The 24,447-nt window shown below is 34.0% G+C and overlaps 1 long non-coding RNA gene across 1 annotated transcript in view; it reads left to right on the plus strand.

The window, feature by feature from the left end:
- The window catches only part of LOC129060808 (uncharacterized), an 89,023-nt gene that overhangs the window by 39,351 nt on the left and 25,225 nt on the right, over positions 1 to 24,447 (plus strand). Inside the window, exon 3 of the long non-coding RNA XR_008527704.2 lies at positions 10,618 to 10,697. This is a non-coding gene — a long non-coding RNA (uncharacterized LOC129060808). The remainder of the gene's footprint in view (positions 1 to 10,617; positions 10,698 to 24,447) is intronic.

Below are 24,447 nucleotides of genomic sequence, written 5' to 3' on the forward strand. Positions count from 1 at the left end.
TTGGGGCCTGTTCCCAACACTTTCCTACATGTTAATTAGAAGGATAAAAGTACAATTTCATAGAATTGTAAGATGCAAATGACTTAACATATGTAACCTGTTTAGAATATTGACTGATGTATATTAGTCCTGAAAGTATAAGCTATAATTTTATTATGTTATTTATTATGGAATTGGACCTCTTCTACATGACTTTAACCTTTTATTTCTAAGGGATTTTAATTAATTTCATTATCTATTGCTGCATAATAAAGTGTTAATAGCAGACTAGCTATTGTATTCTTATGTCATCAAGTTCCTATTTTTATGACTTGCTACTTGCTTATACACACTCATATTTCCCCATCTGTTTTTTTAAAAAAATAAAAACCTCCACAATCCCTTCATTCATCACTCAATTTCTTCTCTCTCTCTCTCTTCCCATCACAACTACACTTTTTGCAGAATGGTTGAAGAATGTCTACCAACAATATCTCAGACTACTTAATGCTACAGATAACCATTGTACCCCTAAAAAAGGAGGAGGGGCAGGGCCTGGGGCACTTTGTTGCACTCTGAGCTGAATACTCGTGACATTTTTATTACTTGGATCTTTTTCCTCTGATCGTTTCATTAAAGTTGCTTTATCTCACCACTAAATCTTAGGTATTTCCCTCTTCTCATTCGTCTACAAGATGAAATCGCAGGAAGATCTTCTTCATTCCCTTAGCTTCAGTGCATTGACATGTCATGTCTTCCAAATCAAGACCTCCATTTCAGTTCTCTCTTATGGGCATCAAATCTCCACTTGCTATTTAGCACCTCCTGTGTAAAATAGATGCTGCAACATAATACATCTACAAATTATTTCAACTCTTCAAGCACCCCATCACCAAATCTGATTACTTATCTGAACAACTGAACAATCTATCTTAATGCTTGGCAACATCATAAATGTTGCTTTATAATTATCATGAAATATTAGATATACCAGAGAAGCAACAAGTAATAACATAAAATGTGTCTTACACCCAGACTCAGTTTAAATAATAAGTATTGTAAACTATGCCTTCTGAATACTCCTTCCTGTATCATATTACCCTTCCTAAAGTCAGAAATAACCATTATCCAAAAATTAATATTTATGCTTGTTATGAATGTCTTGGTATTTCACTAAATGGATATACATTCCTAAACTATATAAAATACTATTTGTGCATTAAAAATCATTTAAAGTATTTGCATCACATCTGTTCTATTAATCACTACTTTGATTCAATACTAATGTTTTAAGATTTATACCTGGTAGTACTTTTAACTAGTTTACAGTTTTTGAAAGCAATAAAATAAATATCTCATATCTGAGAGATGCTAATCCATCCTTCTGTTGCTATTTAGGTGAATTTCAGCTTTTTTTCTTACAAATGCAGCTGCTACGAAAATTTCATAGACATTTACTTCTGTACACTGTGGAAATTTACCTAGGGCATAAATCTAAGAGTAAAATTGTTGGTCCATAAAATATTCCACTGTCTTTGGGTCTTGCCAAGTTCATCTTAGAATTATGTATATTAACCTTTACTTTTATCAACAGTGGAAGAGTTTGTGCAGAGTATTCTCTATCCTTGCCATCATTTGGTATTGCTTGATCTATCTAGTCAAAGATGTGCAAAGTATTATCTCCTTAAAATTTTACTTTGTACATTTCTCATTGATAATGATCTCAAACATCTTTCATATAAATGACCCTTTGTGTTCCTTTTTTGGTTAGTTATCTATTCATATTTTACCTCTGTTTTTCTAGTGGGTTTCTGCCTTTTTCTAGTACTATAAAAGTTTGTTTGCTTTATTTTATTGAGAATTCATGGGCTCCCTTATGTTCTAAATATTATAGAAGTTCTATTTGATTATTTTTCAAATCTGTCTCAACTTTTAAAAAAAGTTATATATGCGTCTTATGTTTATAATTTTATATTTTCTTAAAGCATTTTAAACACAATTTCTAGTATATAACAGAGGTTGGAAAACTATAGCCTGTGAACCAAACTTGTCCTAGCTTCCATTTTTATAAATAAAGTTTTATTTGAAAACAGCTATGCCCATTTGCCTGTGTAGTATGTGTGGCTGGCTTTGCATTACAATGGCAGATTTGAGTTGTTATGATGGAGACCTTGTGGACTACAAAGCAAAAATATTTCTGTTCCATGATCTTTAAGACAATATATTTTTATATTTATTTACTTATTTATTTTTGAGACAGAGTCTCACTTTGTTGCCTAGGCTGGAGTGCAGTGGCACAATCACTGCTCACTGCATCCTCGGCTTCCCAGACTCAAGCAATCCTCTCACCTCAACCTGCTGAGTAACTAGGACTATATGTGAGCATCTAATTTTTGTATATATATTTTCTTTTGTAGAGACAGGGTTTCATTGTATTGCTCAGGCTGGTCTCAAACTCCTTGGCTCAAGCAAACTGCCAGCCTCAGCCTCCCAAAGTACTGGGATTTTAGGTGTGAGTGGCCGGGCCCAGCCTATGTTGCAATATACCTTATTATCTGAATTTATTCAGGGCCTAACATTCTTATTGGTTGTTTTTGCTGGCTTTTATTTATGGTGGCTTATTTTGTTGCATGTTTAGTAATGTCACATTTCAAATTTCTTAGCTCATGATTGGTAAGGATTTTTGAGGAGAAATTGGGGAAGTCTGGAAGAAGGGCTTTTTCCTTGAATAATCATTTGATTTTTTTTTTTGTTTTTTTGGTCTTCTAAACAACCTGAAGGGCCCGGCACAGTGGTTCACGCCTGTAATCCCTGCACTTTGGGAGGACGAGACAGGTGGATGACTTGAAGTCAGGAGTTCGAGACCAGCCTGGCTAACATGGTGAAACCCTGTCTCTACTAAAAATACAAAAATTAGCCAGGCATGGTGGAAGACACCTGTAGTCCCAGCTACTCTGAAGGCTGAGGCAGGAGAATCGCCTGAACTTGGGATGTGGAGGTTGCAGTGAGCCCAAATCATGCCACTGCACTCCCACCTGGGTGACAGAGGGAGACCCTGTTTCAAAAAACAAACAACCTGAAGAACTATTAAAAAGAAACTGCTGTGAATTTATTGGCATGGTAAAGTAGATGGTTTATAGCCTACCATTCTGTAACTGGTATTTCTTAGATTGTCCCATTTGTAGTCAGAGCTTCTCAATTCAAAAGCACAGCATGGTGGGGTTTTTTGTTTGTTTTTCATCCAGTGATTGATGGTTAAATCTCTACATTCTTGATTATCATAGAGACATCTGAAATACTCCCAGGCTCTCATAGTGTTGCTGTCAACTTGCAGTGCTGATTTTCACCTCCCCTCGTTGTTGCTGCCCATGGAAAGTCAGCCTAATTTCTTGCACACCTAACTCTGTATTGTTAAAGATGCTTAAAATTTTTTATTGAGAATGTATAGGTCTTTTATATCAGAAAACTTTTCAGGGTATTTTGTTTACCAGACTGCCAGAAATTAAAATCATGGCTTAACTTTTGAAGCCAGGTATATGGGAATCTGTTGGGAGCAAGCCCCCCCAAAATCTGGCCATAAACTCGCCCCAAAACTGGCCATAAACAAAATTTCTGCAGCATTGTGACATGTTCATGATGGCCATAACGCCCAAGCTGGAAGGTTGTGGGTTTATGGGAATGAGGGCAAGGAACACCTGGCCCGCCCAGGGCGGAAAACTGCTTAAAGGTGTTCTTAAGCCACAAACAATAGCATGAGTGATTTATGCCTTAAGGGCATGTTCCTGCTGCAGTTAACTAGCCCAACCTATTCTTTTAATTAGGCCCATCCCTTTGTTTCCCTTAAGGGATACTTTTAGTTAATTTAGTATCTATAGAAACAATGCTAATGACTGGTTTGCTGTTTATAAATATGTGGGCAAATCTCTGTTGGGGCTCTCAGCTCTGAAGGCTGTGAGACCCCTGATTTCCCACTTCACACCTCTATATTTCTGTGTGTGTGTTTAATTCCTATAGTGCTGCTGGGTTAGGGTCTCCCCACCGAGCTGCTCTCAGCAGGAATCATCCCAGATGCCCTCTCTCTAATCCCTAGGTAATTAATCAATCAGCAATTGTTATAATGTATTCTTCTAAATGTCATCCAAATCTTTTTATTTTCTGCTCCACTTTTACTATTAAGCTGTTGTGGATTTAGATGATCACCAACCCTTGTTTGAATTACTGCTTCCTAAGTGATCTCTATTCAGTGGTATCTCTCTCTCTCTCTCTCTCTCTTTCTCTCTCCCATCCATTCCATTATTGTAGCCAGAGTGTACTTTTAAGACAGCAAACCCTTTAAGGTTCCCCTTTGTTCTTAGTGGACTTTCCACTCTTTATCTCAATAAAGGTATCAGTTCCAGGCTCTCCATCTCAATACACTCTCTGGTCAGTTTTAGCTCTCTTTTTCAGCACAAACCCTTCTCCCTTTTATCTCAAGCTTTTGCATAACTTATTTTCTCTGCCTACAGAATTCTGAAACACATGTCATCTAAGTAATCCCTAGTCACTGGTCATATTTGAGCCCAAGTATGGGCTGAAAACTGACCCTGATACGTACTTGACATCCTCATAGTTGTCTGTATGTCCCTCCTACGTCCTTTGTACCCCATGCTTCTCCAACCTGAAAACTCACAACGATGTGTTTTAGTATAAATCATTTACTTACAGATTACTGTATATATTCACAAATAAGTGGGAGAAGGTATTGAGCAAATAATATCATTGTTTAAGAACTTTCTTTGATGCAATGGTAGCCTGTAAGTATGTCAAGCCATCCCAGAGGTGGTAAAACAGATACTCACAGTCAAATTCAAATGCTTGAATCACATGATTATTAAGATTGATTAAAACACACATATCAAGAAGTGAAAGGAAAAATTATGAACAATTAACACATGTACAATAGGAATACAGAACCATGATACCTGAATCCTGAGGTTTACAATGTTCACATTCATTCTCAATCTTTCTGTGTGTGTCTCTCTCTCTCTGTCTCCTGCATCTGTATTTTCATTACTGGTGAGGTTATGAGTATGAGAAGTGACGTTGCAGCAAGGGGATATCAGATGAAATGTGCCTTCATCTAGTGAAACATTCCTGGTCTATGAAAGGTACAGGAACATGCCTGATAAACAGCCATGGATTTCTTTTGTGTTTGGGAGATAGAGAAGAAATAGGAGCAGAATGGATGTCACCAACGTGTGCCTAAATAAGATTTCATGAATACTAAGTGTTTCTCTGTATTTAGTGTATTCTGAATATTTAGTGCCAATTGTGCATATAATCTCATATATAGTTGGCTGATTATTAATATCTAGTACTCGTGTGCCTCATGAATTTTAAATATACATTGTTTTTCCCAATGTATATTTTCTTTATATTTAACATGCATATGTCTTATTTACTACATTTTTGTTTTTATATAACACACCTCGTGATTCGTCTATATCTAACAATCTTTTTGCTTGGCAGCTACTTCTGTATACTTAAAAATCTTAAAATATGCTATCTGTATTTTACAAACTACAAAATCATTGACCTATAAATATTGAATATTTTTTAAAGCCAGTGTAAATTACTTAGTTTCAAAGAGGACACTTCAACCCCTTTCCAGGGGCTGACAGAAAAAGTAACCTCCCCTATCTGTCATGAATATATCAGTCTTTTATAAGATTTATATCCTCTCCCAAGAATTCTCCATCCAAATCCTTTTTTTTTAATTTATCTAAGTCTATGTCTTTTGCACCAAAAAAAGAGGCAACTTCTTTTGTTATAAACATGATTATAAAGTGAAAGCAGATATATAACCGTGTTTGTCTTGGGTTCTATATTTAATTATTATATCAATAATCCCTAGACTCATATGCATATGGTTTTACTTGAAATATAACTAATGATTTATACATCTCCATTTGGCAGCTTTTATTTTCTCATTTCACCTATCTTCTTCTTGCCTTCAAGATTTAGTTCAAGTTAACTTACCCTAAAAACACTTTGAGTTAAAAAACTCTTCTTCATGTTCTATATCAAGATACATATACTTCTTCTATATAATTTATTACAATGTATAATAGTATTACATTTATTAGTTTTTCCCAACTGTATTCTAAAATCATTGAGAGAAGGATGTATATATTTCATATGTCTTCGCTGGAACATGTATTAAATATATAAAACCAATTCAGCACTCAAACAAATTTTGTCAAATTTTTGCCAAATAAATTATGAGAGCTTAAAGAATATTTCTTACTTGATAGGCATTCTGAATTAATAGGGCTGATGAATTTAGTGATTCCTAATGAATAATTTATATAAATGAAGCTATTTAAAGGTATTTTAGTGGGTTTATAATAGTGTTCAACATACACCTAATACACTAGACTGTATTTTATAGAGACTATTCATCTTTAGGACAGACAGGAAAAAATAACTGCAGAATAACATAATCCTCATAAGGACTATAACCATTTTTTAAAATGGTAACAATGATGTGTCAGAATTGAGCAACAGCCTGTTACAACACAGAAGAGAAGCAATGTCTAAAGGAATGAGGTCCTGGGTTGCTCTTGTTAGCACAAGTTCTTTTTTATAGGTCTACATTGTATTCTCTATGTCCTTGATAAGATTTCTCACTCATAAAAGCTGCGTAATATAGACAGTAATACTTTATGCAAACTGGACAAAATACCCTACAAAATTGGAATAATAATACTGACCACCCACCAACTTCACAGGAATAACCTGAGGAATAATGAGATCATGTTTGCCAGGTTTTATGACATCCCTGGATGAAAGCAGCTATAAAAGTACAAAGCCCTGGAAGAAATTCTGCCGTGTTCTGAGTGACAGGTAGTATCCATGCAAGAAGAATAAAAAGTTTTGTGTGCTAACTGAACTAAAGGACAATGTGAGAGTCAGATGTTTAAAGAAGAAAGAATACAAAGGAAATGAAAACAGCTAAAGGGAAGGAGGACCTATCCAGAACTCTGTAACGGATACTATTTGAATATACTTTGTATTTGTACTCTCAATTAAATTCTTATTTAAGAACTAAGATGCATTATAATTGCTTTGGATGAGTATATATTAAAGAGAAAGGATAGTGTCCTCTTTCTCTGAATCATCCTTTACAAGGATTCTGACCAAATTACTATTTCTTGAGAAGAAAAGCTATTTTCTCACAGTATGAAATACAATCGTAAATAAAATTTCAAAATCTGCATTGTTCATTCCGGTTTCCTTATGCATTAAGCACATTCTTTCAAGTATATAAACAGGAAAACATATCACAAAGTAGGTCAGAATTTCTCACACTTTGTCCCATGAAACATTATCAGTTTGATGTATTCTGTGAAAAATAGTAACACTGTAAGATGTAAATAAATAAATTTAATATAATTGTTCCCATTATTTCCCAAACAAACTTTCTTACAAAATACTTGTTGATATTGAAGATATTCACTTCTAAGAACTGGTTCTTCTAGAACATGCATTTGAAAATAATGAAAATTTACTAAATGTATGATAGTGATGCTAGGTATTCAAGGCGCAAAGTTTCAAATAGCATGAAAATTTAGGGGCCCAGCCACTACAGCTCAAGAAAGAGAAAACCTAACGTGGTAAAATTAGATAGAGAACAGTTATAAGTAGGAAAAAATTCGAAATATTTTTATTCTGTTTGTTGGAGAAGGGTAGAAATGTCTCTTTTTCTAACTAATTAGTTTAATCTGTATTCTAGTAGGTGTGGAAGTTTTTAGATAATCTTATTCTTGGCTTTGCATTTGAATACAGGAAGAATAACCAAGTGTTTGGCTTAAAATCATGTATAAATAATAATTTCATCCTGAGTACATTAACTTAAAACTTAACATAAAAATAATAAATTTTATCCTATGTGCACACACAGACACACACCACACAGATACACAGATAAAACGTAATATATTACATACACAGTATATATGATAACACATATACAAGCATGATATATAGAAATTTATTTTGTTTTCTAAATATAAACTTAACAGTTTTTTTTAATATATATGTCAATGATTCAGAAGAAAACTTTCAATAATATAAATATATTAGAGTGCTTTGACTATGAAGTATTATTTTTCTGTCAAAAATATGACTGATTCAAACATCAGGACTCAAAATTCACCAAAGGAAAAATTGGGAGATATTTTATAAAACACTTCTCAAATTATAAAAACCAAATGAAATTTAATATTACTAAGAAACAGATAATTGGGGATTGCGGATATATTTATTTTCAAATCAGAAGCACAATGACTCTTAATACAACCTAAAATGTTGAGGCACAGATAATATAAGAAGGTAGATGTCTGGGATAAAAAGTTATTTAATACCTTAACCATCTAATAACACAGCATGGTATAAATTTGACTCTTAGAAGGCTGAGCAAAAGACAGTACTGGAGCAGTATGGAAAGTGCTCTGTTCTAGCCCTCAACACATTCAATTCACACCCCATCTTCTGAGATTTTTCATCATATACTGGTACTGTCTTTTCTATCTCACAAAGGTATTGAGAAATTTAAAGAATCAAAAACTCTGATATTAGGGTTCAAAGATACAGATTTTAGTTATAACTCTTAAAACTCAAAGCTTTCTTTTATTTTTTCTGTAATGTAGAGTTGAAACATCTCTTTCAAACAGTTATGAGAACTAAAAAGGAAACATGGGGATTGAATATTCTTAACTGTAAAGATCAAATCCAGAAGTATATTACAGTTCTATCGCTAGCCAAATTTTAAACAAAATCTTACTTGAAATCTCAAGATTAAAAACAGAAAAAAGCAGAGCTACTTGTAGCAGACCTATATTCCTGTGACATCCCTCCAGTCTCCAGATGTCTTCACCAGGATGTTTCATAAAACACTGAGATTTCCAAGAAAAAATATGGAAACAAACTCTCTATAGCTACTTTTAAAAACAACCTATTATGTTACATTAAGTAACACATAAAGTCCACATAAAAACTTGCTAATATACATTACTGTTCAATTTTATAGCATAGGAAACTGAGACTCAAAAAGATTAAAAATTTCCCCAAGATTGTATAGCCAATGTATGGTAGAGCTAAGAACCAAATGCAGGTCTAGGCATTTATCACCATATTATTCTGCCTTGCAGCTATAACCAGTTATACGTGAGTGTGTATAACTGATCTAGTATCTACTAGAGTAGCAAGTCATTAAGGACTGGATTTCATAAAAACTAAAATCATTTGATTTATATTGACTTAAATAGGCATAGGAAGCTTAATAGATACATTTCCATTCTGTTCTTTTAAATATAGCTTTTGTTTCTATCATTTAAGAATTAAGAATTAAATAATAATCCTATACATTATCATTTTATTCCATCTTATTTCCATTCATCAACCATCTCAGTGACTCATAGACAGATATGTGACTTCTGAAGTTGGAAGCAATTCTTTAATTCTGTAGAATAAATCCATTATTCTACATTGAAACAATGGAGCCATAATTGAGCTAGCCTGATTATTTTAATCTCTTATTCACAACTTAGGGCAAGTACCTGAGGAGGCGTGTTTGGAACTGCAGATTTCATAACACTAAACACACACACTTTTTCAAATCAACACTCCAATTTTCATCCTTGAGACTGATGATGTACATAAGGTTCCTTCATTAATTAGGTTTGCACATTTCACATTCCTAGTTTTGTTTTTATATTTTATCTCTGCTGGCAAATTGTCAGCTCTTACATCATATATTCCTATATTATCAAATACAATCTTCAGTATTAGTCATCCAAGATTTTGGAATACAGAGTTGACATTGGGTTTCTGGATATTTATGTGGCTTACAATAAAGAAAGAAATTTATCTCTTCCACCCTAATTTATATTCCTGATTATTGCTTCTGTTTATTTTATAATGTCTTGTTCCATTTAGATCTTCTTCCTGGAGCTATGGCTTTGATATGCTGATAGCTCTCAGGAAGCATTTGCCTCACATGCTGTCTGATATCCTTTGCTTATCTTCTGGGACAGCATGATCTTGGAGCTAGGGTCTAAATTGCTGGTGAAATTTCTCCCCTTTTTGGTATCACACTTCCAGTACCAAATTATTTATCCACTATGATTATATTTGGCTGCATGTATTAGACAGCCAAATTACATTGCCTTAACCATATGCAACTTTACTTTTCTCACATAAACAAAGTCCAGGATGATGCAGCTACTAAAGGATATGATCAAGAAAGCCCTCCATCTTTCAGTTTTATTTTCATTAATGTAAGTTTTTTATCCAGCTTATGGTGGGAAGGCTTTTCTTTTGGTCTGGTTATCCTCATGGAGAGAATTGGATCAACAATCTTATTTCCTGTTGAGATTTTTGTTTGGGATGAATATATTAAGTTGGATTGTTGTATCATCAACTTGGCTTTCCAGAACCCCCTTGTTTATATGATTCCACATTGCAATCATATTGTTTGGGTTGTATATTATTTGGAAGGTGAAAGCGAAATGTTAGTCATAAAGTTCTGAAGGTGACCATTGGTTAGAAGTGGTGGGAGGCAGACAAAGTGATGCCATTTTGTTCTTGTTCTTCCAGCTCAGTGTCTATATTTTATTTCCAACTGTTCACCCAGCCAACCAACAGCAAACCTAGCCCTACGCTGGACATTTAAAGAGGTAAGACCTAAAAAGCCAACAATGTTCCATAGACTTTGTACAGTCCTATTGCAGCAGCTACACATCCTTATCTTCCAGATTACCATGTAAGATGAGGCTCATTCATCCATACCAGGGTTGATGAATGACCTGCCTTGGATGACTCAATTCTTCCTTGCAAATATTTATTTCCATATCTTCTCACATAATTGTGTAAGGTTTAATTCTTATAGTAAATTTCTTTTCTACAATACACCTAGGGATTTGGTTCCCTATTGGTATCGGAAATGAATTTGGTATAAAGATTATGGAAAATTGTTAGTATGTACACTGAAAGCATTTCAATATTGCAAGAGTTTACCAATTTATATTAACTGAAACCTGGGGAATATGCATAGGAATTGATCCTATGAAGTTTGGATAAGAAGAAAATGAATATAATTTTGGATTATGTCCCAGCTCTTCATAAATGGGTTAGGCAGATGTACTGGATTCAATTTGCTAGCTCAAGCAGCTATGAATGGCTCTAAAACATTGCTTAGTTGGTTAACTGAAACCTGGACACCAAAGTACTCTATAGTGTATTAAGTGAAATGCCACAATTTCATTGGTGTACCATAGAGGAATGTATTAAAATGCCTAGGGAAACCGGAGTGCTAGAATGGATTTTCTATGAAATACTTATTCACACACCTTCTCCTTATTTTTCCTGGAATGTTTCTATGAATATTGGCTTCACCAAGGTTTTGAGAAGTCTATTGGTGAGGAGAGTTTCAACACCCTTGAAGAGCTTTGTGTTAAATATCTTCTGTAGGCCAGGGATGACCATAAGAATGGCTGCCATAATGCCGGGTTCCCTGGATTCAATTAGTCTGATTGGATCCTGGGGTGACCAAAGGTAGCACTTAATCACTAGAGATGTAATGGACATTGTTACTCTGCTGGGCAAAATAAAATAAAATAAACTAGTCATCAACATTTTTAATCTTTTAAATTTAAATGTTTTAATCAGAGATCTTTGATGTTGGCTAATTGATTATATTGTACCTTGCACTGAAATAGATGGGCAGCCTAGTGAAGACTTAACTTGTAAAAAAGATAAAATTCTGAGTTTTGTAAAAATAAATAAAGTCAAAATTAAACAATTACACTGGAGATCCCTAGTCCCTTAACCAAGTTTGACTTGACCCAGTTCAAACATCTAGATTTTCTTGATTAAAGAGAAGGCCAAGTACCCCTGAAAAAGAATCTGCTTCACTACTATATATTATACCCTAATTCACTTTCTTAATAGTCCCCAAATAGATTTAAGCATAATATATGCATACCAAACAAAAATTTCAACAGGAAATAAGATTGTTGACCAAATTATCTCTGTGAGGATAACCAGACCAAAAGAAAAGCCTTCCCATCATAGGCTGAACCAAAAACATACATTAATGAAAATAAAACTGAAAGATGGAGGGATTCCTTGATCATATCTTTTAGTAGATACACCATCCTGGACTTTGTTTATGTGAGAAAAGTAAAGCTGCATATGGTTAAGGCAATGTAATTTAGCTGGACATTTACCAAGTCTGTCACTCAGGAAGAGAAATTATCAAACTTTTAAGGTGTAACTGAATACCTGCCAAACTGAAATTTGAGTAGGACCATGGAGAACCCAGTGCATCTATGAAAATATTACACAGTTTTTTTCTGAATTCTAGGATTTGTCATTGAAATAAACATACTCAGCAAATGACAAAATCCTCACATTGGTTCACTAGCCTATGAGTGAGAAATATTATGTTAGAACATTTTTTCTTCTTAAAAATTACAATTGTTTTAATTGACAAATCATAATTGTATACACTTATGAGGTACAATGTGATATTTTGACATAGATACGATTGAGGAATAAATAAAGCTAATTAACATGCCCATCATCTCATACACCTGTTATTTATATAACGAGGCATTTGAAATGTACTGTCTTACTTTGAAATAGATCTCAAAACTTATTGCTCCTTTCTATCAAAACATTGTTTCCATTGATCGATAACTCCCCATTTCCTCCCTCCTCAGCCCTTAACTCAGGACAGCCTCTGGTAACCATCATTCTGCTCTCCACTTCTATGAGTTCAACTATTTTTAGCTGCCGTATAGAAGTGAGATTATGTAGTATTTATCTTTTTGTACCTTGGCTTATTTCACTTAGCATAATGTCTTCCAGGTTCATCTACATTATCACAAATGACAGTTTTCTTCTTGTAAAATGCTGAATATTTTCCATTGTGTATGTATATGGTAATGTCTTTATTCATTCATTCACTGATGGATGCTTAGATTGATTCCACATCCTGACTATTGTGAATAATGTTGTGGTGAACATGGAAGTGCAGATACCTCTTCAGCATATTGGTTTTAAATCTTTTAGATACATATACCAAGAGGAGGGATTTGTGGATCAAATGATAGTTAAGTTTTTATTTTTTTATGGGCTTTCCAAACTATTTTCCATGATGGCTATACTAATTCACATACCAACAATGTATAATAGTTTCTTTTTTCTCCATATCTCCAACAGTGCTTATTATTTTTCATGTTTTTGATATAAGTCATTCAAATAGGTGGAGGTGATATCTCATTGTAATCTTAATTTGCATTTCCTTAGTAATGAGTGTTGCTGAGCATTTTTTCTAGTACTTATTAGCATTCTTTATATTATCTTTTGAGAAATGTCTATTTAAGTTATTGGCCCATTTTTAATTGATGTACTTGTTTCCTTGCTATTGAGTTTTTTGCTCTTATATATCTTTGGTATTATACTCTTATCAGATACATGGTTTGCAAGTATTTTTTCCTGTTCTGTGGGTTTTTCTTTACTTTGCTAGTCATTTCCTTTGTTGTGCAGAAATTTAACAAAGTTAAGATTTTATTTTTCAACACCAGCTCTCACTCTGTTGCCCAGGCTGGAGTGTAGTGGCATGATCACAGGTCATTGAAACCTCAAACTCCTGGGTTCAAGTGATCCTCCCACTTCAGCCACCCAAGAAGCTGGGACTGCAGGTGTGTGCCACCACACTTGGCTATTTTTTCAAACTTTTTGTAGAAACAAGTTCTGCCTATGTTGCCCAGGCTTGTCTCAAACTCCTGAGCTCAAGTGATCCTCCTGCCTCGGCCACACAAAATGCTAGGATTACAGGCATGAGCCACAACACTTGGCCCAAAGTTAAAAGAATTAAAATTATATCAAGTATCTTTTAAGACAGTATGAAATAGAAATCAACAACAGAAGGCATCTTGGAAAATACACAAATATTGGAAGTTCAACAACATGCTCCTAAACAACCAATGGGTAACAAAATACATTTATAAAAATCAGAAAATATCTAAGGCAATTGAAAATGAAAGTACAACATACCAAAATTTATGGGATGCAGCAAAAGCAGTGCTATGAGGAAAAGTTATAGCAATAAATACTTATATCAAAAACAAGAAAGATCTCACATAAATAACCCAAAGTTACACCTCAGAAACTAGAAAGAAAGAAATACACTAAGCCCAAAGTTAGCAGAACTTAGGAAATGACAAAGATCAGAGAATAAATAAATAGGAGACTATAAAAAACAATAGAAAAAAACAATGAAACTAAGATCTGGGTTTTTTAAAAAGATAAACAATACCAACAAATCTTTATCTAGACAAACTAGAAAAAAAGTACAGAAAATTCAAATAAATAAAATTAGAAATTAAAGGAGAGACATTACAACTGATACCACAGAAATACAAAGGCTTATAAGGAACTACTGTAAATAATTATATGACAACAAAAGCAATCTAGAAGAAATTGATAAATTCCTAGACACATATAACTTACCAAGAGTGAATCATAAAAAAATATAAATTCTGAACAGAAACATGAGCACGGAAATTGAATTAGTTATACAAAATCTCCCATCAAAGAAAAGCCCAGGACCTGACGGCTTCACTGCTGATTTCTACCAAACATTTAAAAACTATTACTAATGTTTCTCAAACTTTTGCAAAAAATCAAAGTAGACAGAATGATTTCTTTCCAAACTCAGTTAATGTTTACAGTAGTACCTTGATACCAAAGCCACACAAGGACACTACAAGAAAATTACTAGCCAATATTCCACGTGGACATATACACAACATCCTCAAGAAAATACTAGGAAACTAAATTTAGCAAAGCAATAAAAGAATAATTCACCTCAATCAAGTGGGATTTATCCCTAGAATACAAGGATACTGGAACATATGCAAATCATTATATGTGATACACCACATTATCTAAATTAAGGATAAAATTATATGGTAATCTCAATAGATGCGGAAAAAGCATTTGACAAAATTTAATACCTTTTCATGATAAAATTCTCAATGGATCAGGTAGAGAGGGAGTGTACCTCAAAACAACAAAGGCTAAATATGACAAATCCATAGGTAATATTATACTCAACAGTAGAAATGTAAAAGTTTTTCTTTAAGATTAAAGACAAGACAAGGCCCATCTCTTTTCAACATAGTACTGGAACTCCTAACCAGAGCAATCAGGCAAGAGAAAGAAATAAAAGCCATCTAAATTTGAAGGGAAAAATGAAATTGTCTCTATTCGCTGACAAGATGATCTTATATATTAAAAGCCCAGAGAAAGTGTTAGAACCGACACTAAATTCAGTAAAGTTGCATGACACAAAATTGACATATACAAGAATCAATAACATTTCTATACACGAATGACATACTATTCACAAAAAATTAAGAAAACAATCCCATTTACAACGGCAACAAATAAAATACTTATGTATAATTTTAACCAAAGAGGTGAAAGACCTTTATACTGAAAGCTATAAAACACTGATAAAAGAAATGGAAGAAAACACAAATAATGGAAAGATATCTTATGTTCATGGATTAGAAGAGTTAATATTGTTAAAATGTCCATAATACCCTAAATGATCCACAGCTTCATTGCAATCTTTATGAAAATTCTCATGTAATTTTTCACAGAAATGGAAATAGAAGTTTAAATTCATATGGAACCACGAAAGACCCCTAATAGCCAAAACGATCTTGAGCAAAAAGAACAAAGCTGGAGTCATCACACTACTTGATTTCAAAATATGTTACAAAGCAATTTCAATCAAAATATCATGGTACTGCCATGAAACTGTACACATCAAACAATGGAACAAGATAGAAAGCCCAGAATAAATCCAAGCATTTATGGGTCAGTTAATTTTCAAATAAATTGCCTGAAACACACAATAGGGAAAGAACAATCTCTTCAATAAATGGTCTTGGGAAAACTGGATATTTACCTGCAGAGGAATGAAATTGCCTTCTTATCTGACATCAGATACTAAAGTCAAATCAAACTGAATTAAAGAATTCAACATAAGACTTAAAAACTGTAAAACTACTAGAAGAAAAAATAATGGAAAAGCACCTCAACATTGGCCTGGGCCACAATTTTTGGGACATGACCTCAAAAGCATAGGCAAAGAAAGAGGAAAAATAGACAAATTACTAGAACTGACTCTTCCTATGAAAATAGTGAAACAAAACTCATACTGCATTTATGAAACAATTGTAGTTTACGAAACCTCCCAAGATTGAACTAGTAAGAAATAGAACCGGGCCAGGCACGGTGGCTCACGCCTGTAATCCCAGCACTTTGGGAGGCCGAGGAGGGTGGATCATGAGGTCAGGAGATCGAGACCATCCTGGCCAACATGGTGAAACCCTGTCTCTACTAAAAACACAAAAAATTAGCCAGGTGCTCTGGCAGGTGCCTGTAGTCCCAGCTACTCTGGAGGCTGAGCAGGAGAATGGTGTGAACCCAGGAAGCAAAGCTTGCAGTGAGCCGAGATCACGCCACTGCATACCAGCCTGGGTGACCGAGCAAGACTGTGTCAAAAAAAAAAAAAAAAGAAAAGAAAAGAAATAGAACCCTAAGCAGACTAATAATGAGTAATAAAATCTAATCAGTAATAAAAAATATCCCAAGGAAAGAAAGGTCCATAACTGGATGGATTCACAGCTGAAATTTAGCAGATATACAAAAAGTAGCTGGTACCAATCTTCTTAAAACTACTCCAAAAAGTTGAGGAGGAAAGATTCTTCCCTAACTCATTCTACAAGTCCAGTATCACCCAGATACCAAAATCAGTGGAGAACATAACAAAAAACTGCAGGCCAATATTCCTGAAGAACACAGATGCAAAAATCTTCAACAAAATACTAGAAAATCTAATCTACAGCACATCAAAAGGATAATTTACCACGATTCAGTGGGCTTCATTCCAGGGATTTAAGGATTGTTAAACATATGAAATTTAATAACCTGGTCCACCACAAAAACAGAACTAAGAGCACAAACCATATAATCATATCAATAGATGCAGTAACATTTTGGATTTTAAAAAGATCCAACATTCCTTCATTATAGAAACCCTCATCACACTAGGCACAGATGGAACATACCTTAAAATAATAAGAGCCATGTATGACAAACCCACAGTCAACTTCATACTGAATGCAGAAAAGTAGAAAGCATTTTCTCTAAAAACTGGAAGAAGATAAGGATGCCCACTGTCACCACTCTTATTCAACAAGGTATTGGAGGTCCTAGCCAGAGAAATCTGCCAAGAGAAAGAAATAAAATGCATCCAAGTTGGAAAAGAAAAAGTCAAATTATATTCCTTTGCAGGTGACATTATTGTATACCTAGAAACCCGAAAGACTCCTAGACTTGATAAGCAATTTTAGTACAGTCTCAGGATACTAAATCAATGTACAAAAATCAGTATCATTTCTATACATCAATAACGTTCAAGCTGAGAACCAAACTGAGAGTTCAATTTGATTTATAATGGCTATGAAAGAATACATATCTAGGAATATATGTAACAAAGAAGGCAAAACATCTCTATAAAAAGAACCGTAAAAAATTATGGGTGATATTGTAGATGACACAAACAAATGAAAAAAAATCACATGATCATGGATTGGAAGAATCAACATTATTAAAATATCTACACTGCCCAAAGCCATCTACAGATTGAATGTAACTCTTACCAAATTACCAATGTCATTTTCCATAGAATTAGAAAAAGCAATTCTAAAGTTCTTATGGAACCAAAAATAGCATGAATAGTCAAACCACTTCTAAGTAAAAAGAGCAAATTCAGAGGCATCATCTTACATGACTTCAAGTTATACTACGTATCTATAACAGCTAAAACAGCTTGTTACTGGTAGAAAAATAGACACATAGATAAATAAAATAGAACAGATAACCCAGAAACAAAGCCACATGCCTGCACCCAACTGATCTTTGATGAGGTTGACAAAAATAAACAAGGAAGAAAGGAGACACCCTTTTCAATAAATAGTGCTGGGAAAACTGGCTAGCCATATGCAGAATAATTAAAGTGGAATCTTATTTCTCATTTCATACAAAAATTAACTCAACATGGATTAAATATTTAAACATAAGATCAGAAATTATAAAAATTCTGGAAGAAAACCTAGGAAAAACTCTTCAAGACATCAGCCTAAGCAAAAATTTCTGACAAAAACCACAAATCAAATGCAACAAAAATAAAAATAAATAAATGGGACTTAATTAAACTAAAAAGTTTGTGACTAGCAAAAGAAATAGTCAACATAATAAACAGGCAACCTACAGAAGGGGACAATAGAGTCACAAATTATGCCTAAGACAAACAACTAATATCTGGAATCTACAAGGAACTCAACAAGAAAAAAAACAACCCAATTAAAAACTAGGCTAAGAACATGCACAGATGTTTGTCAAAAGAATAAAAATACAAAAGGCCAAAAAACATGAAAAAACTCTCAGCATCACTAATCACCACAGAAAGGCAAATTAAAACCACACTAAGATACTACATTATACTAGTCAGAGTAGCTTTTATTAAAATGTCAAAAAGTAACAGATGTTGGTGTGGATACGGAGAAAAAGATAAACTCATATGCTGTTGGTGGGAGTGGAAATAAGTTCATCCTCTAGGAAAAACAGTATAATAAGACAGTATAATCTCAAAAAACTAAAAATAGAACAGCCATTAGAACCAGTAATCTCATTACAGACTATATATCCAAAGGAAAAGGAATAATTATATAAAAAAGATATCTGCACTTGTACATTTATCACAGCACTACTTTTAACAGCAAAGTCACGGAACCAACTTAAGTGTCTACCAGTAGTTGATTGGATGAAGAAAATGTGGTATATAAACACCATGAAATAACTACCTAGCCATAAAAAGAAGGAAATCATGTCCTTTGCAGAAGCATGGATGAAGCTGTAGGTCATTATCCTGAGTAAACTCTGAAGCACAAAATCAAATATTGCATGTTCTCACTAACATGTGGGTGCTAAATAACTGATACACAGGGTATAAAGACAGAGAGAATAGACTACGGGGATTCCAAAAAGGGATTGATTTGGATGAGAGTGAGGATTGAAAAATTACTTATTAGTCACAATGTTGGGTGATAGGTACACTAGAAGCCCAACCTCCACCATTGAACATGTAATATCCGTGTAATAAATAAGCACATGTACCCCTTTAATCTAAAAAATGCAAGTCTGCACCAGAAATGTGTCTGCTTAGCATTTCTCTATATTTAAAAAGATTAAGCAAAACTTTGTGTGTATTTTGTTAATAAAATAAGCTTACTATATTATAAGTTGAGGAAAATTATGTGAAGTATTATCTTTACCATAAAAATGAGAACTGTGTGGGTGTATACATTATTTTTATTTATGAAACTTATCATTGACTCTGCTACTCTGGCTAACAAAGTCTCTCTTTGGAGTATGATGGTATTCTGAGAAGGGTGCCATTATACACTCACTGCTGTAATCTTAGCATGATCTGCTGAGATCATTTCAATAAGACCCAGACTTAATTTTTTTACTTCTCAGTTATAATTTTACGGGAATAAAAACTGATTATATTTCAAAAAAATCGCAGTAATGATGCTCACAATGCAGAACTTTTTGACAATAAAGTATCACAAATATTAATGTGACAATGATATAATTTCTATCATTATAAAAGATGACAGAGTACACAGTAGTTTTTCTTTCACTTGGTTATGAGCAGAAATTACTGTTGTCTGGTACTTAGGCTACTTCAAAACAATATTTTTATTAAGTCATTTGCCCACTAGTAGTTCCCTCTTTCCTCTTTCTCTGAAGGGAAAAATAAGCAGAGCTATAGATAAAAAACTGAGTACCAATTCACATTTATTGCTATATCTATTAGACTTATTTCAAATACTGATATTAAAACCAGGAGCTGGAAAATATAGAAAGTTTCATTTCAAAAATACTGATTAATGTTACTTGTATGACTTGTACACATTTTTTATAAAAGTGAAAAATAAGATTAAAATTATGTAACTTTTATATTAACAACATATTTATTCTAAGTGCTTATAAGAACATATATTTGCAATTTTACTTGACAATTCTCATGTGTAGTAAATACAGTAATTCATTATTCTAGATAGAAAAATACTGAAATAAAATATGAGCAGGTAATAATGAGTAAGATTGTGTTGTAAATGTCCTAAATACAGATTGAAGGAGCATCCCAGCAAAAATTTTTCTGCAGCCTTGCAGAGGATTTTTCACCTCTCTCTCTCACAAACTCTATTTCTCTCTATATATAGAGAGAGATGATAGATGATAGATAGATAGACAGATAGAGAGAGAGAGAGATAGATAGGAAGATAGATCCATTTTCCTTATAGTTAAAGAATTCTCTCAAAGTATTAGCTGAATGCAAGCTAAGAAGAATAGAGACTGTTCAGAGACCAAACATAAAAAAAAACATAAACTTCACAAAAACTTTAGTAAAGTCATTAACAAATGAAGGCAGTAGCCTACAACAAAGGGAAAAATACAAGAAAAGAGGAGTCTGATGTTCAGAGTTATCTTATAATATTCAAAACATCTAGTTTTTTAACAAAAAAAATGGAGCATGGAAAGAAAATAGAAATTGGCCTATTAAGTAGAAATAAATAAAAACTTTCTTTAAGGAAAGCATTAGATTTTCTAGAGAAAGACTTTAAATGGGCCGGGCCTGTAATCCCAGCACTTTGGGAGGCTGAGGCGGGCAGATCACGAAGTCAGGAGATCGAGGCCATCCTGGCTAACATGGTGAACCCCGTCTCTACTAAAAATAGAAAAAAATTAGCCGGGCATGGTAGCGGGTGCCTGTAGTCCCAGCTACTTGGGAGACTGAGGCAGGAGAATGGTGTGAACCCGGGAGGCGGAGCTTGTAGTGAGCCGAGTTAGCGCCGCTGTACTCCAGCCTGGGTGACAGAGCGAGACTCCGTCTCAAAAAAAAAAAAAAAAATTAACCAAACAGAAATTCTGGAGCTGAAAAATATCATTACTGAAATTAAAATAAAAGATAACCTACTATAGGGTTTTAATAATAGATTTAAGCATCCAGAAAAATGAATCGACAAACTTAAAAATAAGTCAATTAAAATTACCCAGTCCGATAGGCAGAAAGGAAAAACCATGAATAAAAATGAAGAGGCCAGGTGCGGTGGCTCACGCCTGTAATCCCAGCACTTTGGGAGGCTGAGAGGGGCGGATCACGAGGTCAGGAGATCGAGACCATCCTGGCTAACACAGTGAAACCCGGTCTCTACTAAAAATAAAAATAAAAATAAATTGCTGGGCGCGGTGGCAGGCACCTATAGTCCCAGCTACTCAGAAGGCTGAGGAAGGAGAATGGCGTGAACCTGGGAGGCGGAGCTCGCAGTGAGCCGAGATCCTGCCACTGTACTCTAGCCTGGGCAAGGGTGATAGAGCAAGACTCCGTCTCAAAAAAAAAAAAAGAAGAAGAAGAATTTGAGAAAACTGTGGTACACCATCAATCATACTAATATATAAAGAATGGTAATATCAAAAACGGAATTTATAGAAAAAGGATCAGGAACAATTTTCACATAAATAGTGTCTGAATTCTTCTCAAATTTAATAAAAGACATGAATCTACACATTCAAGAATTACAATAAACTCCAAGAAGTATAATCATAAAGAGATCCACGCTGAGACGCATTATAATCAAATTGTCAAAAACTAAGGGCAAATAAATAATCTTGAAAGTAGCAAGATAGAAGTGACTCATCACCTACACGAGCTCTTCAATAAGATTTTTTAAAGACCCACCAATAATTATACTTCAGGCAGAACTATCCTTTAAAATGAAAAATAAATTAAGATATTCCCAGGTAAATAAAACCTGAGCTGCTGCTAGGAGACCTTACCTGCAAGAAATGCTATAGGTTATCACTCAGGCTGAAATGAAATGCCACTTGAGAATAACTCAAAGTCATAGGAAGAATTTTAAAATGCTGGCAAAAGTGACTACATTAGTATATTAGACTATTCTTGCATTGCTATAAAGAAATGCCCAAGACTTAGTCATTTATAAAGGCAAGAGGTTTAATATTACCTTTTAGTTATGCTGGCTTTACAGAAAGCATGGTGCTGGCATCTGCTCAGCTTCTAGGGATGCCTCAGGAAGTCTACAATCATGGTGGAAGGGGAAGTAGGCACGACATATTGTGAAAGCAAGAGCAAACAATAGAGAGTGGGGTCAGAGGCAACACACACTTTTAAATGATCAGATCTCATGAGAACTCACTCACTCACTATCACGCAAACAGCAGCAAGTGGGTAGTGGGGTAAATCATCTTTGAGAAATCCACTCCATGATGCAATCACCTCCCACCAGGCTCCACCTCCAACATTAGGGATTACAATTCAACATGAGATTTGGGCAGGAACAAATATACAAACTATATCAGTTGGTAAAGATATAAGCCTCTATTACTGAATTTTCAGTTGTAACTTTTTTTGGTTCCTAAAGATTTAGAAGATGAATTCATGAAACTGTAATCATGAATCCATGTTAATGGTAGACAATACATAAAGTTGTAATGTGTGACAGTAACAACATAAGAAGGTGGAGCTATGTAAAATCAGATATTTATATGTTATAAAAATTAAGTTGCTACCAATTCAAAATATTATAAATTGAGAATTTTAATAGTAATTAATATGGAAACCAAAAAGAAAATATAAAAACTATACCTATAAGGAAATGGAAAGAGAAATTAAAATGACACAACACATAAAAACCTGTTAATCGGAAAAGAAGCTACTGATGGAGGAAATGAGAAAAACAATGTATAGGACATACAGGAGATAATAGCACAATGGCAGAAGTATGTCTTTCCTTAATAGCAATTCCTTCAAATGTAAAAGGATCAATAAAGAAAGTTGACAAAAGGGATATTTTTTAAATGATTCAATTATATGCTATATACTCACTTGCGATTCAAAGACACAAACAGGTTGAAAAGGAAAAAAATATATATATATATCTGATAAAAAGAGTAACCAAAGAAAAACTGTAGTCTGTATTCATACCAGACAAAATATACTTTAAATAAAAACTTTTTCAAGAAACAATATGGTAAATTATATATTGATAAAAGATTAATTAATCAAGAATATATAACAATTTGAATATATAGTTATCAGTTAACAAAGCACCAAAATACACAAAGCAAACACTGACTGAATTGAAGAGAAAAAATAGAAAATTAAAAAAAAATAGAATCTGTACCTTCAATAATGGACCAAAAATGCAGACAGAAGACAGGTAAATGGATTATTTATAACATTATTTATAATATAATTTATAACATTATTTATAATGTTATAAACCTACTAGACCTAACATACATTGATAGAACATTCCATCTAATATTCACCTAATAACAGCATATTACAAATTTTTGTCAAGTGCCCTTAGAACATTCTTCAGGATTGAGCATATGTGAATACCTAAAACAAGTTTTAATAAATTTAGAAATATTGAGCTCTTCAAAGCATCTCATCCAACTATCCTACAATGAATGTGAACATCGATAACAGAAAAACAAAAATTAAAAATAACACAAATACTGTATTAGTCAATTCTTGCATTGCTATAAAGTAACGCCTGAAACTGGGTAATTTATAAAGAAAACAAGTTTATTTGGCTCATGATTCTGAGGGCTGTATAGGAAGCATAGCAGCATCTGCTTCTTGTGAGGCCTCAGGAAGCTTACAATCATGGTGGAAAGTCAAGGGGAATGGGTACCTCAATGATGAAAGCAAGAGCAAAAGAGTGAGAGAGGACGTGCTACACACTTTTAAACAATCAGATTTCGTGATAACTTTCTCACTACCATGAAGGCAGTACCAAGTGGAATGGTGCTAAACCATTCATGACATATCTACTTCCATGATCGAATCACCTCACACCAGGACCCACTTCCAACATTGGGGTTACATTTTAATATGAAATTTGGACAGAGGAATACTATAGAGGTAGAAGCATTGGGTAAACATTCCTACTCCTAAAGGGAGAAATTGGCCAAAAGAAATGGGCCACAGACCCATGCAAGTCCAAAACCTAAGAGGGCAGCCATTAAAACTTAAAGCCTCAAAAGTATCTCTTTTAATTCCATTTTCTACATCCAGGGCACAATACTGTGTGGGGTAAACTCCCAAGGCCTTGAGCAGCTCCATCCCTGTGGCTTTGCACTGTTGGCTTTGGAGGTCACTCTCACAGGTTGTTGAGTGCCTGCAGCTTTTTCAGGTACAGGATGGAAGCTGTTCATGAATCTACTATTCTGGTGTCTGCAGGA

This window comes from Pongo abelii, chromosome 7 (assembly GCF_028885655.2).
Source record: "Pongo abelii isolate AG06213 chromosome 7, NHGRI_mPonAbe1-v2.0_pri, whole genome shotgun sequence".
NCBI lineage: Eukaryota > Metazoa > Chordata > Mammalia > Primates > Hominidae > Pongo > Pongo abelii.